This window comes from Hyaena hyaena, unplaced genomic scaffold (assembly GCF_003009895.1).
Source record: "Hyaena hyaena isolate Hyena2069 unplaced genomic scaffold, ASM300989v1 scaffold_70, whole genome shotgun sequence".
Taxonomy (NCBI): Eukaryota; Metazoa; Chordata; class Mammalia; order Carnivora; family Hyaenidae; genus Hyaena; species Hyaena hyaena.
The window spans coordinates 33603-51441 of NW_024080701.1; the positions used below are offsets into that span (position 1 = coordinate 33603).

General features: G+C 39.6%; 1 long non-coding RNA gene across 1 annotated transcript in view; it reads right to left on the reverse strand.

Annotated features, from left to right (window-relative positions):
• Positions 1-3772: 3772 nt before the first annotated feature.
• Positions 3773-17839, reverse strand: part of LOC120232192 — a 41721-nt gene continuing 27654 nt past the window's right edge. Inside the window, exon 5 of the long non-coding RNA XR_005528516.1 lies at positions 3773-7136. This is a non-coding gene — a long non-coding RNA (uncharacterized LOC120232192). The remainder of the gene's footprint in view (positions 7137-17839) is intronic.

Below are 17839 nucleotides of genomic sequence, written 5' to 3' on the forward strand. Positions count from 1 at the left end.
AAACACCTGCTCTCTCCTGTTCTTGACCAAATATCTCTTCCTCCTCCTCCTTGCTTAATCAACTTCAAGTCCGGGGCTTGAAAGCAAAGCTCCGTAGGCATGGGGGCCGGCAGGTGCGTGTGTGCATGCGTGCGTATGATGTAAGCCCAGGGTAGATACTTTAGCCCTTGCAAACCGGCCACACCACTGCCTAATGCCAATGTTTAGGCCGCGTCTAAGGCAAACTGTGGGGCAAATATAGAATGTATGACATCTACACCCTGTGGTGAATTAATTATAAATATCTGATACAACCTCAGTGATTGTAAAGGATAAGGTCACTTCATGAATAAAGAGCCTAAGACTAAATACTGAAAAGATGTCAGATCACCTAAGATTAGCACATTAAATGCAATTGCAATTTTAATCGAAATACCAATGGGACATTATATTTTTATATTTGATTTGACAAAATTATTCTAAAATATACCCTGGAGAGGTGAACTATCAAAGTATCCAAGAAAAAAGTTTTAAATAATAAAATGAAGATGAAAGTCGTAACAAGCAGAGAGAATAACTAAAACTGTGGGGGAAGTCTAAGAATAAAAAGATGAATAGAACAAAATATGAAGTTTAGAAACAAATTCAAATACATACAAAACATGGTATGTATTTGAAAATACATGAAAGGGTCTCATGCCAAATAATAGTGAATTATTTAAGTGTTATGCTAAATATGAAAGGAGGGTGTTAATGTCTTTCTTCATAACAGAGAAGATTCAAGACGGATTCAAGAACTGAATATAACAAAATATTGGAAAAAATTATCAATATTTTTCTGATCTTGGGGCATAAAAGTTACAAATAAGTAAATATTTTATGGATAGAACCAATAAAATACAATACTGATAGATTTGACTACCTAAAAAGCAAACTTCTTAATGTCAAAAATGCCTTCAACAAAGTTAAAAACTGAATTAAAATTAAAACATAATTTAAAAATTAGAAGTGGAAAACACACACACACAAGCAGTAATGTAAAAAAATTCATGGCAAGGAAAAATATTTTCTTTGGTTATAGAGCACCTACAAATCAGCAATAAAACAACAAAAATAAGGACCTAAAAATATGTTCAATAAAATGTCATAAATAATGAGCAGACAATTCAGAAAAGAAAAACATGACTGAATAACAGATGAATTCTTATCCTTCTTAATAGAAGATTTAAATTTAAGTAACAAAATAGTGTATTTTGCCACAGTGGCAATTATTGAAACTAAGTGTGCCCATTATCATGCAAGGAAATGAGGGGCTTAATCTATTACCGATCAAAGGTATAAGTATTTCTTACTTTCTAAGAGGACAAAATGACAACATGTATCCAAAGTCTTAGTGCATACTCTTTTAATCACAAACTCCTCTGAGAAAATTAAAGACATTTTCTAAGATTTTTGGACTGGATATTAATCGCATGTTATTTATACTTCAAAACACGTAGAACAATAAAATGATTAAAGTAAATATTGTAGGGGTGCCTGCGTGGCTCAGTCGGTTAAGCGTCTGACTTCAGGTCAGGTCATGATCTCACGGTTCGTGGGTTCGAGCCCCACGTCCGGCTCTGTACTGACTGCTAGCTCAGAGCCTGGAGCCTGCTTCAGATTCTGTATCTCCCTCTCTTTCTGACCCTCCCCTGCTCATGCTGTCTCTCTCTCTCTCTCTCTCTGAAATAAATAAAACATAAAAAAAAATTTAGAGTATTGTAAAGCTACTTAAAATGATACCACAGAATAATAGTGATATGAAAAAAAAGTTCATAATATATGGATAAGTGTAAAAGGCATATTTTAAAATACAGGTTTGATTTTGTAAAATCACATACTCATGTGCACATGTGTACACACATGCACACATAAACACACAACTAACCAGGAGACTATACCTCAAAATGCTACCAGTTGTTACCATCAAATGGTGGGATTAGAAGTAATTTTCGTTTTGTTTACCAGGCTTTATGTGTTTATAAGAGCCGGATAATTTTATGTAGATGTAAGATGATGATTTTTTTAATTGAAGAAAATGTTATTAAAATAATAAAGATGAAGAGTAAGGTAATTAAAATGGAATGAAGCATTTTCTCTATGTCTCTAAAAAGATGTTTCTTTTCAAGACCAAAAGATATTTTTACAGTTGTTGAACTATATCCTTCTTAAATTCCAGCACCAAGACACAGTTGGCTAGAAAGAGTTGCTGCCAATCTTTGATTTTAACTTAGTTGCTGGAAATATGCACTTTAACACCTGGGAAAACAGACAACTGAATCTTAGTGGGTTTACTTTGTCTTGTGTACTATGCCTAAATTGCTTCTGTTTAGCTATTGGAAAGTTACTGGTAGGAGCAGAGGGAGGTTTAGAATTTAACAATGTCAACAGTATTTTAAAAAATTCTCTGGTTTATCTTCCCCCAAGGAGATGAGGAGGAAAAAAAAACAACCCCAAAAAACGAAACCTTGGCGGCTCCGGGGCATTTTCTATAACTAGACACATATAACTCTCCTTGAATGGAATGGATATTTAATCCATTTTCCTTTCCTGTGCTTTTAGTCTACTGTAGCATCCAACTCTTAAAGCATTTCTACAGCTAGTTGTCAGACATGGCACCAGACTTACACTGGCCTGGAATGGCCTGCAGGGTGGTGAAGCAAAGGTCCTCAACTCCCAATCACTCCTCCCCTTAGAAACAGATCAAGGAATATCCCGAGACGTCCTAGGATTCTTTGAGAGCCATGTGATCTGGGGCAGGCCACTTAACCTCCCCAAGACTCAATTCCTCAGCTGAAAAATAGGGATAATAATGCCAAGCTTATGGAGTTCCAGGAAGGAATACATTTTACAAAAAGGGTAAAAATGGTGTGGGGGAAAAAGCCATACAAAAGTTCTGCCATTTCAGTGCAACATTGAAAAAGCCATTGGTTCCAGCAGAATGAGATTTGAGTCTTCACTGGGGTGAGATGTTGCCAGCACTCTCAGGGGTTAGACAGTTTGTGGTGTGACCTTTCTGCCTGATGATCACAGCCACTGAATGGTGTTGACAAAGGGCATAGGAAAAGAATGCTTCTTACCAAAACCAAACTCCAGTGGAAATTGAGAAGGAGAGCAATCCATGCCTCTGGTCTAATCCTTTAAAATCTTCTCTCTCAGAGAAATCATTTATGGCAGAAAAGTTGAAGTCAATTATTTTACTCTAAACAGTACCACAAGCAAAATGTTGTGTTTTTTCATCAGCCATTTTCCTGGTAATTCTCTCTCCTCCCGCATTTGACCTCTTGTTGTGGGTGATGCCTGAAATTCTGCCCTCCCACTTCCCCAAGTTCACTTCCCTATTAACTTACTCTATCCCTTTATACTTGTGCAGAGCAAACTGTGGTCCTACTTAAAATGAGATGCTCATAACCATCTCCACAGATGAAAGATAAGAAAAGTAAGTGATTTTGGAAGATATTTTCGGGAGTTGTTCATCTGAGGGACTGCCTCTATCATGTCAGGAGGTTTTTTTTAACAAGTGTCTGATCAATGGACCTAAAATGCTAACTCTCTGAGATTATAATGGTTTGCTATTCATGAAAACAAAAGGCAAATCATATAGGAAACTGTTCACATTGTTCGAAATGGCTACTACCAAAAAAATACAGCCATTCGTACTCCAAATGCTTTCTTTCACTGACATTTTTCCAAAGAAATGAGAAGAATCAAAATTCAGCCATCTGTTTTGTTCAAATACATTTAAACCCAGCAACATTTATTAAACATTTATTAGACACATGGCATCGGCCTAGTCAATACAGTGGATCTGTAAGGAATAGGGCTCAAAACATAGGCTTTGATGTTTGGTGTTTAATGTTGTTTCCATCACTGACAAGCTGTATTAGTTTCTTAGAGTCGCTGTAACAAATGACCGCAAACTGGGTGGCTTCAAACAACATAAATTATTCTCTCATACTTCTGGAGGCCAGAAGTCTGAAATCAAGGTATTGGCAGGGTTGGTTGCTTCTGGAGGCTGAGGGAAAATCCATTCCATGCCTTTCTCCTAGCTTCTAGTGGGGGCCAACAATCTCTGATGTTGCTTGTTTTGTAGGTGTGTCACTCCAATCTCCGCCTCCATCTTCATATGGTCATCTCGGTGTGTGTTGCAAATCTCCCTCTCCTTTCTTCCACAAGGAGACCTATCATTGGATTTAGGACCCACCCTAAATCCAGGAAATCTCAAGATTCCTATCTTAATGATATCTGCAAAGACCCTATTTCTAAATAAGGCCACATTCACAAGCACTAGGGATTAGGAATTGAACATATCTTTTGGGGACCACTACTCAACCTGCTGTATCATCTATGTCACCCTGGGCAAGTTATATAAACCTTAAGCCTACATTCTTTTGTCAATAAGGTGAGAATACTCATTATAACACTGTAGAATCATAATCAAGGTTAAATAAGGTAATGTTTATGAAGTGCTTAGTGTATTGCTTGGTTTAGAGCAAACACTCAGTAATTATTAGCTGCTGAGTTTACAAGTAGCGCCATTGTTTCACTATTAAGCATCCTGCATGATTCAGAAATGACAAAGCACAAATCTGTCTCCCTAGAGTCTTATAAACCAGGGAAGGGTGGATGCACATTGATTCCAGACCTTGCTTTCCACTGGTTTTTTGTAAGTCACAAAGTCCTCGATATTATTAAATACACAGTTGCTCAGCCTCCTGAGGTTACAGCAGGCAGCCTATAGGTTGAATCCTCAGGTGTTGATATAATAAATACTGGCCTCTTTTCCATTCCAAATCAGCATGGTCTCCCATCCTATCTTCTAGAACCTCCCAAGGAAACAGTAAGTAAAAAAGATGCTGTTCTTCCAGGAATTCTGAGAGGATGCTCATTCTGAAGATATCCACACTGACAAATGAAGCATCACTTAAAACCCCATGTCAGAAAGGCACCTGGGTGACACTCTGCAGAGGTAGCTGGAGGCAAAAACTTTCCAATAATCTTCTCTCCTCGCTGTGGTTTCCTCTTGTTCTTTCATAATTTGGCAGGTTAGAATGCACGCAGGTACAATCTAAAGACTATATGTACAACTTATTCTTCTCACAATGTCAGCCACCACCAGTAGAAGTCAGAATTGTCACAAAATGAGAAGGAATTTCAAAGGACTCAATTAACAACATGTGGAGTACTCATGAATAGAATATCCATCAGAGTTAGGCCTTCAGAAACACACACACACACACACACACACACACACAAATGAGAAGAACTAAGTACAACAAAAACTTTCCACAATACCATGGTTCTCAGTCACTGAAAAAAAATGTATAATTATTTTCAGTTGAATTTCCTTATTAGTCTTATAGCTTGTTCATTTATATATGGAACATAAAATACCTGGCAGAAAAGTACAGGTTTCACCCAAATCATTTAATAAGATACACATCCCCAAATAACTGGTTGGTAAGAGAGTCCCAAACCTTCATTCCATTTACTTGTAGTTTCATGTTTGGTCAAAATAGTCAAACAGATCTGTATATAGACATGACTTTTAACATATATATTAGTTAATTTTAATCCAAACCTTTGAGGATTAATTTAAATGACCCCTAGTGAAAAGGGTAATAACACCCATTTAACAAAGCAAGGAGATCGAACTGGGTGGGGAGGAAGTTTTCTGTTTACTTCTTAAACAACAACAACAGTAGTGAACAGACATAAGAAGACCATGCTGACACAATGTGAGCTTTTTAAAATTTTAAAGTAAAAGATCTTAGGCAGAAAAGAAGAATATTTTAATGCCTATGATCCAAGGATGTGAAGAGAAGAGCATAAACCATGTCTTTGTTCAAGTAGATACATATTTGTGTGTGTGTGAAGTCCACTCTATTTGGAACTGATAGGGTGAACGAGAGGACCTAGCGGTCTGGTGGTTACAGGAGCCTCTGCAAAATGCAGATGGCAATGGAAATCATTCCCCATATGCCCTGACTTGGATCATCCCCTGTGCTCTTTGCAGAAAAGGATTATTCTATCCACCTCTGTGGTCAGTGGTAAAACTGTTTGTTGAGCTACCCTGAAGTACAGAGCCCGGCCTATTGATGAACTGATGACTCAAGGGGTTAAACAAATAATTTGGCGTTTTCTTCCCAGGAACAAGAAAAGTAATGCTGAAATCAGATGGGCGCATTATGGAAACTGAAATCTAAGACGGTAATAGAATGAGTGACTCCAGCTGAGGGGTGATAAAATCACGAACTACAAGAGGAAATGATATTCTGGGACTTGTCACAGCCAGAAATGGACTTGTCACAACTTATAGGTGTAAGGCCAACCTTCGCCCTGGTGCTCAAGAAGAAAGAAAACCTTGGCTGTATGTTCCCTTTTGGAAAGTCACCCCAGCTCCACAGACACAGCTGTCCACTTCTAAACCATTTTGTAGAAAATAAAGTGGGAAAAACTCACTGCACTGACTTCTAACTAAATGCTAAATGCATACCCAGAACCACACAAAGTTGCATGCAGCATTTAAAACATTCGAAAAACAAACACTAAGCCATTTAATATGCTTTTTCAAGGTGTTGGCCTTTTGGAAATCTTAGGGAATGTTATTATGAGAATCCAAATCAGAAGCATATGTACCATCCACCTTTTTTTTTTTTTTTTTTTACCAGACAGAAGATTCCCAGCATCTTTGAAGAGCAATAGCAGAGAGGACTGGTCAGTGGAAGGCAAAATGAAGTGGCTTTGCTCATTTGTGGCTCTGGGGTCTGTGAGAAGGCCAGAAGATCATAGATGATCAAGGCACCATCTTTTTTCTCTGTCTTATCACACCCAGACTACCTGCTAGGTTTTGAGTTTGGTGTACAAACATCAATGACATTCTCCATGAAATTCTGCCATCAGGGGCACTCCATGCCTCCACTTGGAACTTCAGAAGATCACAGGCTTGCCACAGATCCCCTAATTATCCTGTGGGTATAATGTCTTACTAGGTGCAAAGTCTAGGCCACCGTGTATCAGCCTAATTCTCATGTCCAGTTCCACCAGGGAGCCTTACTGATCTTCCCCCATTGTTCCCAAGAAGGGTAAGGTTATAAAAAATCCTTCCTTTGGGGACCCTGGAAAAATAAGGAAAACAATAATTAGAAGTTAAATGAAATGTCCTTAGAAAGGATAAAGGAAATGAAATACTTCACTACCAAGGATTTAAACCTTCCTGGGGATCAGTAGATCCCCAAATGAAATCTAAATCCAAGGCTACTTGACAATTCCATTTTTAAAATGTGATGATGGTGTACATCTTTGTCCACACTGAACATGTGCCTTTTCGTTTCAAGGACTTTTTGGAAGAGAAGAGTGACACAAAATGCAACATGGACAAGGAATGAAAATTGCTCTGGACACTGCACTTTAGACATCCAAACTCAGGAGATGCCAGCCTCTGACACTCCATATTTCTTTCTTTGATCTGACGGTTCAAACGCAATCCATGTACTGGCAAATTTCCCTAGTGTCCCTGGTAAGCTTCAAAGTAAACCACTCGTTGGCCCCAATATCTGTGCATTGGCTTTCCCCCATTGTTTTTATGTATGAAAAAGAAAGGGAAAAGAAAAGAAAACGCAATGGGCATTTTACATGTGTTTTTCATATTGTCCCTTAATCATTCAGTTTGAAAGTAAATGGAAGAGGAATGAGAAGTTAAAGTACTTGGGTTGGGGTGAGAGCTTCAGACCCCTAGAAGCCAATATTAATGTGTAGAGCATTTAATATAGTTCTGGAACATCTGCAGGGCAGCTGTCTTATGTAGACCTGGTTTACAATAACCTTTCATTACATGTCACCACAGAATGAGAAACAGACATGTGGGTGTTAGTGGTGTGTGTGTGTGTGTGTGTGTGTGCCCGCACATGATGCATGCACGTGCATGCGCACATGTGTAATTTGTAGGAAATCTAACTGACGTGGTTTAAAATGAAAACAATGACAAATACTTTGAACCTGTTTTAAAAATATGGTTATGAGCACTCACCAGGGATATGCTGAGTAATTATTGAATTAATGTCTCAAGACTGTTGTTTTCTTCTATATACGTCGAATAAAAGAAACACAGTCAATTGTCTTTGAGGCAACATAAAACAACTGCATGATTCAAACATGCCAAGTTGGAAAAACTCAGCTTACCAGAAGGAGCAACCTTTCTGCGTGCCTGCTCAGGGTCACATGGAACATCTCAGCAGCTTTTCTCTCCCTCGGTCTTGTTCTCACTGTGAGCAGAGGCTCTCCACTCAAGGCCACATCTTGTGCTTTCATCCCTAGGTGCAAGCTGGTTGCCACTGAACTTGGCCACTTTTCCTGGTTCTTTCTTGCTGATCACATGGCAAAGGCAATGCCCCATACACCCACCCTCTGCTTTTAGAATGATCAGAGCCTTTCTTTAACTGTGTTATGTGGACATTTTCTGTAAGAGTTCATTCTTATTCTGTGAGAAGAGAATTCCATAGTCTAATAAGTGTGGGAAATACCAAATTAAACAAGATTCCTTAGTACGGGACTTATCAAAGCCTTTAAGTTCCCAGTGTACAGTATGCATCCAGGAAAGATAAAGCAGGTTTGGTCCAGTTGGATCTTTCCCAAAGGTTCATACAACACTTTTAAAATTCATAAAATCGGGGCACCTGAGTGGCTCAGTCCATTAAGCATCCGACTTCGGCTCAGGTCATGATCTCACGGTTCATGGGTTCGAGCTCTGTGTCAGGCTCTGTGCTGACAGCTAGCTCAGAGCCTAAAGCCTGCTTCAGATTCTGTGTCTCCCTCTCTCTCTGACCCTCCTCTGCTCACGCGCTCTCTCTCTCTCTCTCTCAGAAATAAATAAAACATTAATAATTTTTTTTAAAAAACTCGTAAAATCATCTTGGGTTTATTTTTTCCAACCACTCAAAACATTCGAAAGTTTGAGTCAGCCTTCGTAATGATAGGGCAGTGAATTTTATTCACCTCTGCAAAGCATCCTTCATCCTCTACTTAAAGGACACTATGGAAAAAGTGAGAAGAAAGCAGTTCACCTACTTTTGAGGAATCTGAAATATGAATCCTCAACCTATTTCTGAAAATTAACAATTCATTGCCGTTTTGTTCATCATGATCCTTTTTGGTTTTTTTTTTTTTTTTTTTTTTTTTTATTTCTAGGAGAGAGAGAGAGAGACAGTGTGAGCAGGGGAGGGTCAGAGAGAGAGGGAGTCACAGACTGAAACAGGCTCCAGGCTCTGAGCTGGCAGTCAGCACAGACCCCGACGCGGGGCTCGAACCCACGAACCGCGAGATCGTGACCTAAGCGAAAGTCGGACGCTCAACCGACTAAGCCACCCAGGCACCCCAATCATGATCCTTTTTGAAATTATTTTTATTTGTCTTTTATTCTTTTTTTTTAATTCAACTGCTATTACTTGCTGTTATTAACAAGTAAGAAAAATGTCTCTTGAAGGCGTCTCATTATCAGCTATGTCAAGAATGATAGGGCATACCTAAGCAATGTCACCAAAATAAAAAGGAAAGATACAAATTTACTAAATACCTAGACGATGAGTCAGTCGGGATTTGAGTGCCTTGACTTGAAGCAAGCAGGAGTGGAAATGACTAAAATTAAGGACATCCAGGCTACTGACAGTAAATTACAGCTGGAAATGAAATTAAACTCTTAAATTTAAGGTTTTTAACATTTGTTTTTGAAAGTGTGTGTGTGTGTGTGTGTGTGTGTGCGCGCGCGCGCGCGCGCGCTATTGTGTAAAGGGCATAGGTTCGGAGGTAAGGTTTTCAGTGGTTAAAGAAGCAAACAAGCTGGAAAATTTTAGTAAAAGTAATGGAGACTGGAAAGTGCATCCAGATGGAAAAATAGAAAATTAAAATTAAATTTAAAAACAACCTAAGGGATCCAAAGGTCTGCAAAAGGAATATTCTATGACTGGAGAGCATGTTTAAGACATACGTAACTTCATCACTATGCAGATTGTACAATATTTCTTATGCAGCCCAATAAATGTGCCCAAAGATAGCATTTTAAGCTACACAGAAAATACCAAAGCCCAGACATACTTCAATGCCAGTCCCTGGGCAGGCTGGCCTTAAGGCAAGATATTCTGGGATACCTGATTGGCTGGCAGACTTTCCTTGACTGCAGGATTTTGGATCCAAACAAGCATTTATTTCAGTTTCTCTGATCCTTTCATATGGTAAAGAAGCAATCACAGAATACTGGCTTTATTTTTTGAAGCATTGGTTTTGATCTACCTCAGAGGAAATGGGGGAGGGGAGGTGGGAGGAGGAAAGAAGAATAATGTGTTTCACAGCTTCAAATCAAACTGTTGGAAAAATGTCCAGAAAGCAATTCAAAATGAAAATATTTGCCTTCTGGCTAAATAGCCAGTAGGTTTTTCTTGCAAAATGGAAAGAAACAGTGACGCTCATTTTACTAAAAAAGGGCAATCTACAAATAATCCAAATCCCAAAATAAAAGTATTGCCCAACAGCCTAGGACATGATTCACTAAGGTCTTGACTTCAGTTTCCTCAATGGTTACAGCACATAGATTGGAGTGGGCTAGGGTTGTGATTAATAAAGAGTCTCAGATATTATGAGTCTACACCCTAGAAGGCCATGGCCAGTAGTAGATCTGTGCCTTTCACGTTGTTTATGGGGCAGATTCCCTCTCTCCCTTACAGCACTCTAGGATGCTAAAACCCATGTCCAGACCACGTGCAGTGACAATAACAGCAGAAAGTCACACTAAAATCACTTTAAATGGGAGATGTTCCTATGAAACTGTTTTTATTCAATGGCCAATAGCTTACCAGAAAAGAGTGAAAAATAAATACAAAGTCAATAAAGTTTACAATAAGGAGATAGGAGTTGACCAAGAGAAAGAAAGGAATGATAATAGAGTTCGCTCATTCATTCATTGGATGATGTATTGAATACCTATTGCATTGAATACTCCAAATACAAAATGAAGTAAAAAATGATCACCTGATGAGGAAGAAAGGAGTCAACAGATAGATTATTCAAGATGCTCCTGTGTAAACACTCATATCTTACATCCAAATAGCAATAAAATGGTTTCAGAGCCTTGCAGCCACATTATCTCACTTGGCCCTTCAGATAAAAATCAGGCAGGCAACACATGAGAATGCAAAGTCAGAAAGGTTGAATTTCTTCCAAACCTTCCGCTGGTAAGGATGAGAATTGAAATTTGAGCACTGCTCTTTTGTAACACCCCCTATGTATGTAGAAAACTAAAAGGAAGTAAGTAAGAAGTCTTTTCAGGTTGAACCACTCCAGAAATAGCTGTCTCTCTAGACCCCATTTTCCGTAAGTTCTCTCTTGTCCATAAAGTTAAGCGGTAATGAATAGAATGATTCCAGACTATCTTAACTATACACCAGGAGAAAGAGTTTGTCAGAGCAAGTGTATCACCCTGAGGAGCTGGTCACAGCGAGTAGTATCAAAAATCCCACAAAGAATTTGGAAATCTAAATCATGAATGCTGCCCATTAATCCATCCACTGAAGTCCTAGTGACTTTATGTTCCAGGTGCTCTTCCAGACACAAGGGCTACAAAGTGACGAAGATAGTCAAGCGAACTAGTCAGGTCTACTTCCATGAGGAGGAAACAATAATCATGGCAACAAATGAGTAAAGTAATTGCAGTTGCTATGTTTTGAAAGACAATATACTGAGGTTATACGATGGCAGGTGGGGAGGGGAAGGGCAGGATGTTAGATCAGATGGTGAGGGAAGGCCTCTCTGAGAAAGTGACATCTGAGCTGAGATATGAAGCTTCCAGCATGTAATCTGGGGCAGAGCACTTTAGCCATTAGGGGCGGCAAGGGCCGAGACTTAGAGTGGGAATGAGCTGGACGTGCGGCACGGCAAACAAGGGGTAGCTGGTCCAAGAGGAGGTTAGAGGCCAGTTCTGCAAGAGCCCTGATGACTGTGGTAAAAGGATGGGATTTTTCCCAAGTGCAATGGGGAATCCACTAGAGAATTTTAATTAGAGGAATCCATTAGAGAATTTTAATTAGAGGAATAAAGTAATCTGATTTCAGCAAGTTGATCATACTATGAATCCCAGGACCTCCAAATATAGGAAAAGATGCTCTTTAGAGGCAGCTGGCTCATTATCTGCCTGGTAAATGGAAATATGCTGGAATAATTTACACAAGCAAGGTGGGATATTTGCAGGCGCCACTCTGAAGACAGAGCCTCGCTATTTACTTGTGGATCCTGGAGGTTTACAATGCGGTCCTTGTATAAAAGATTTCAGGCAACCGTGAAGATTAAGTCTAGGGCTAGCCATCCTAGGCTTAGTCTGGCACTTATCACAGCCACAGTTACAGAGGCAAGTTTATGAAGCTGAGTTAACACACAGCAGGAGCATCCAGGCATTGCGGCTGGAATTGCTTCTTCCGTATGGTCTCCCGGGAAACAGCTTCGGTAACCCAGGCCTTTTCTCCATTTCTAATTTCCTCCATCAATAGCCAGTGATAAGCTAAATGGGATTTCTCAAGTACGTCTTCAGTGTATGGAGGATGAAATAGCAAGCAGAAAGCATTCTTTAAGCATGAACTACCTTCTGTATAATAATCAGCTATCTCACTTATTCAGCCTGTCATCTGTTATCTGTAAGCAGTCCCATATGCATTGGTTTGTAGTTGAGATACAAGACTGTTCAGCCATAGCATCCATTTGGTAACAGCAGGCACATGTTTCAAACATGCTTAATGTTATTGCCCTATAATGTCTTGCCACAGGGCATTCCTTTCTAAGGCTACAATGCTCTTTGTGAATACCACCTCATTAATCCTGGGAGAGGCAGTGACAATCACTCTCCCCACATTTTACCAGTAAGAAAACAGAACCACTGAGAGATTCAGAGTGAGCCAAGATGATGTGCAACGACTTAATGGCAGGATGGTGGATGAATTCCTGGCTCTCCTTGATGTGACGCCTTTACATCCTGCCCCACCCACCCAAGACCAACATGTGAAACACTTACAGATTAACTACCTAACATCCATCCTTAATCTTTAGATCCTGGAGCTGTTCAACCCTCCAGAATCTGTTCAAGGTATTACCATTTCAGAAGCTACTTTCTTTATCAGGCAGGCTTCATTGCTTTGAGGCTTGAGCGCTAGTTTCCAACCGCATTCACGAATAATAGGCACAGTCATGGAGGCTCTGAATTCAAGGCTATGGACTCTCTTCAGCATTTTTGTGGCTGTCTTGGACACTCAGAGGGCTCTGGATGGACCAGGCATGTTGACTTAGCATAAGTCTCAGCTTTTAAACTATTCAAAACAGCCCTATAAAACTTAGAATTGGCCCATGACTTGGGGTATTTTAATTAATGTTGGGTTTTTAGTAAGTTCTGCTTGTTAGCATTTTGCAATTCTAGAATTCCATTATTTTACATCTCAAAATGAAATTAAATTTTAAGAGATTCTTTCCAGCCTTGAATACCCTAAATATTACGTTGATGTCTGTGATGCCAAATTTTTAGCATGATTTTTTTCAGGTTTTGATGAAGCTCATGATGACAACTATCTTTTGTATCTTTTGTAGCAAAAGAAATACACACAGAAGACATCTGATCTGAAATTATTTAGTGGGTAAGTATGAATCTGATATCTATGAGAATAAAGCCACTTTCATGTACATTCTAATTATCTGCAGGCTGTTTTTCCCATCATTTTGTAGCATTACCATATCTCTAACACTACTGTTGATTTTTTTGTCAGTAAGAGAAACAGAAATCCCTATGTTGAACAAAAGCGATGAAAACTAATGGATCAGTCAAATCAATCTCCCTCTGGTTCTTCTCTAGTCCTCAAGAAATCATATCTACAGCAGTTTTCAGTCTACCCAACCATTTGGGCTTATGAACAGACAAAAAAGTTCATTACTCCTTTATCACAGAAGTCCTGTTCACATTGTTCCAAAGCCACAGGCATATCCTTATTTGAGTATTCCATTTTTACGGCATTAATCACTGAACTACAAAAGAGTCACCTGATGCTCTGCCTGAATTCTACTACTTCAATGCTGTGCACAAATGCTTACAAATGTTCAACCCTTTGCCTGTACAGTACTCTTGGAAAATACTTAGGAGAGTCTTATGCTAAGGAAGGAGTAGACAGAGTTGAGATGACCTTGATAGAGTCTCATACATATGCTTGTTTACAGCAAAATAGACACAATAAAATTGGACTCTATACTCAGGTCTTGTTTCTTCAAGAAGCTTTGAACTTGTTAGTCCCAGAATTACTAGTTGCCTGTCATGTTGCCTAGAGCACCGAATGACCATGACCAATACATGTTGACCTTCTCAGAAGTCTCTTCAGGGGAGGCCAACTAACTGTGCTCAGGAAAAGGATTCATTTGAGGAAGCAGGAATCCTCTCTCTCTCTCTCTTTACATTATCCTCTTCCCATTCTACTCTCCACAAAACATTCAGGGTGTTCAGAGGCTGAGCGTTAAAGGTGGTCATGCTCAGACCAAGCTTTATTCCCAGATAATGTAAGGGGTTCCTAAAAGCATTATTCCACCAGATTAATACTTAAGATTCATAAAAATGGAAAAAATCTTATATCTACAATGCGTAATGAGTCTTAAAATGTGACTTCCTTGGAAAAACGAAATCTGATTTAAAGTCAAACAAAAATGTAAATGGCTGATATCAGAGATAATAGGAATTGGGGTCAGAAAATCTGAGTTCAAGCCTCAACTCTACCACTTTCCAAGTGGGTAAATCTGGACATGTTATGTACTCTGTATCTTAGGTTGTTTTCAAAAAAGTACAAAAGAGTTACATTCTCAGAGATTTTACCAGAATTAAAGAGAGGATGAAATTCATGCACTAAACTAACCTAATCAATATTGCCAAATTCAATAATCAGTTATTAGTTTTCATCTACTTCATCTGCTAACAGCATTTGATATCACTGGCCACCTCATCAATCTTGAAATACTTTATTTGACCTCCTGGAAACCATAGTCTCCTGAGTTATTATTGTTTTACTCCAACTGGTCTATTCCCCTCAGTCCTCTTTGCTGCTTCTTCCTCATCTTTCTGGCATCTTAACATTTGAGTGCTCCAGGGCTCAGAAGGGACGCCCAGCACAGGCAGATTTCCAGAGGCTAAAGTCGAGCTGCTCAAGCTTCAGAACCAGCAGTGGGTCAAAATCAGCTCGGGTACAAGGAGAAGAGTTGGCTGTCCTATGGAGAGGAAGAAACTCTGCCCATAGGTAGATGCATGCTGAGCTCCAAAGGTGAAAGGAGCAAGATGTGTCCATATGGCCTAAATTATCTAGAATAATTCTCAGTCTAGACAGTCTGACCCACATGGATAAGTATCCTAGATTTGACCTTCATTCAATCAGGAGATCTTACATACATGTTACTGCTTCAGTCTGGAAACAACAACAAGAACTAAAGATTCTTTTACCAAAAGGATTTATATCAAATTTACAGACTAAAAATTTGGAAACTGAGTTTGGAATTGGAGTGGTGGCCTGGGCAAAAGGGTGAAGGCAGTTCAGTCTGAGGTCTCCTAAATACAGATGTTCCTTGAGGTGGAGCAATGAAGCTTGGAAACACACAGAAGGTGTGTTGGGCAGCAGAAAGAGAGGGCAGTAGTAGCTGGTTTAGGTACTAGGTTTCTGATAAAAATATATTCATTCTTCTTCTCATATACTGTCATTTTACTCTGTCTTCCAGGAAAAGCTCAACTATACATGTTTAAAAAATTCCCAGGAAGCATTACCGCCATTTTAAATTCCAGATAAATACGGTACAAGAAAGTAACAGATCCAACAACAATAAGGAAACTAATAGTCCACTTATTTCACGCCTAACACTGGTGTGTGATTTATACATGCTGTCGGCACCGATGCCCATCATAATAGGTACACATTAAAATGACCCTCATTTTATAATTAAGAATCCAAGGTTCAGGGAATAGTTAAGTCACCTGCCCGAGGTTGCTCGGCAAGCGGTAGCACCAAGATGCCGACAGGCAACCTGATTCCATGGCCCACAGGCTTGCTTCTAGAATGCTGCTCTGTGTCCTCACTGGCTGAAGTAGACTTGCAACGTGATCCCTGCCAGCGAGTCTTGCCATTGCCATGATGACAAGTATCCTTCATTTACATATACATGAACACTGCAAAGGGACAGATAATATCATTCTGTGAAAAGTGTGTCCATTATGATGAAATAATTGTCCCTTTTAGCATGTTCATTGCCTCAAATCACACATTATATAACTATTACTAAGCTAATCCCATCAAAGCCTGTTAAAGACCTGGCATTTCATCACTAAGCTGTCTCCCATAATTTACACCTTGTTCCAGGACTGCATTTAACATCTGCAATTATGAGGAATGGATATGATGCAAACTGTCCTTAAATCTCTTTATAAAACAACCAAACAAAACATCAACTTGACTGAGGGATCCAGGACATTGGTTAAGACCTATTGCCATTTGTTTTTGAGCTTCAAAGATTAATAGCTAAAGTGCTCACCATCACAAGAGAATAAAAATACACACCAGCTGCTCAGCTTTGCTTAGGCCTATGGGCTCAAGATAAAAAGAATTAGACCAAGTACTACAGTAATCAGGCAGCAAGCAAGCAAAAGCCTGGCTCAACATTAAGATCCTGCTAAGGGAGCAATACACCTCCATGCTCCTGGTGATTGGATTTGGGTATGGAAACATTTTGTAAGAGAGTAGTCATATGCCACCAGCTGGGAAATGTTGTTAACTTCTCTTTTTACTGTGTTTGAACTTCACTGTTCATTCTTGCCTCTGAATTTGCCCTCCTTTCCACTAAGCCTTTCTTGTTCCTTCCTCTCCATACTCAGAAATATGGACCTCATTTATCTTCCTCTAAGCCATCTGAAAATTATTCAGTATCTCCTAATGTAACAGAATATACTCCTTCGTGCGCGCGCGTGCGCGCGCGCGCGCGCACACACACACACACACACACACACACACACACACACAGAGGTACTCAGCTTTCATCGTCACTTGGCATCCCTCCTACAGACAGAAGGCTATATTCTCATGGTGAGAGGATGCTGTGAGAAGGTTATCCAGCCCAATTATCAGTGGAAGACACTAATTTGCCTGTGTTTGTGTCCTCAAGTGTTCTCAGTGTGCTGCAGGTGGGTTCTGCCTCCCTGCTTTGGCATAAGCTCTTAGAGGATGAAGACTAGTGCTTATTTCTTTATACTCCTGTCATCTTTATTTGCATGAACTACTGAACATTCAGCACCAAATAAACATTTCTATCTGTCTGTTGAGAAATGAGGAGAGAGATGACCAGGCCAAGGTTCAGCTGCTCCCCTGTGCCCACCAAAGCCTCTCCCAGTACTTCTACTCAGCCATGCTCCTGCTTCCCAGAACCACAGCTCCAAGTCCATCTAAAAGGAAGTTGGCATTAAAGCATACAGGAGACAAGAGGTCACACTGTTCCATGTTGGCCCAGACCCATGGTGAGGCAGTAGAGGGCACTATGGATTCATGCCTATGACATTCTCAAATAAACACACAGGAAAGAGGAAGTAATCAAGTCTTTCAGGTTTCTACTCTGTAGTGGGTGCCTTGCCCGTTCCTACTGCTGCCATGTCCCTTCTTTTACTAGCCTTTCCAAGGGTTTTGTTATTCTTGACTACATCAAAGCTTTTCAAAAGCTAATAATAATTACTGCAATTGTTGCAAAGGAATCTATAAATCAGATATTATTTTAAAAACAACGGTTACCA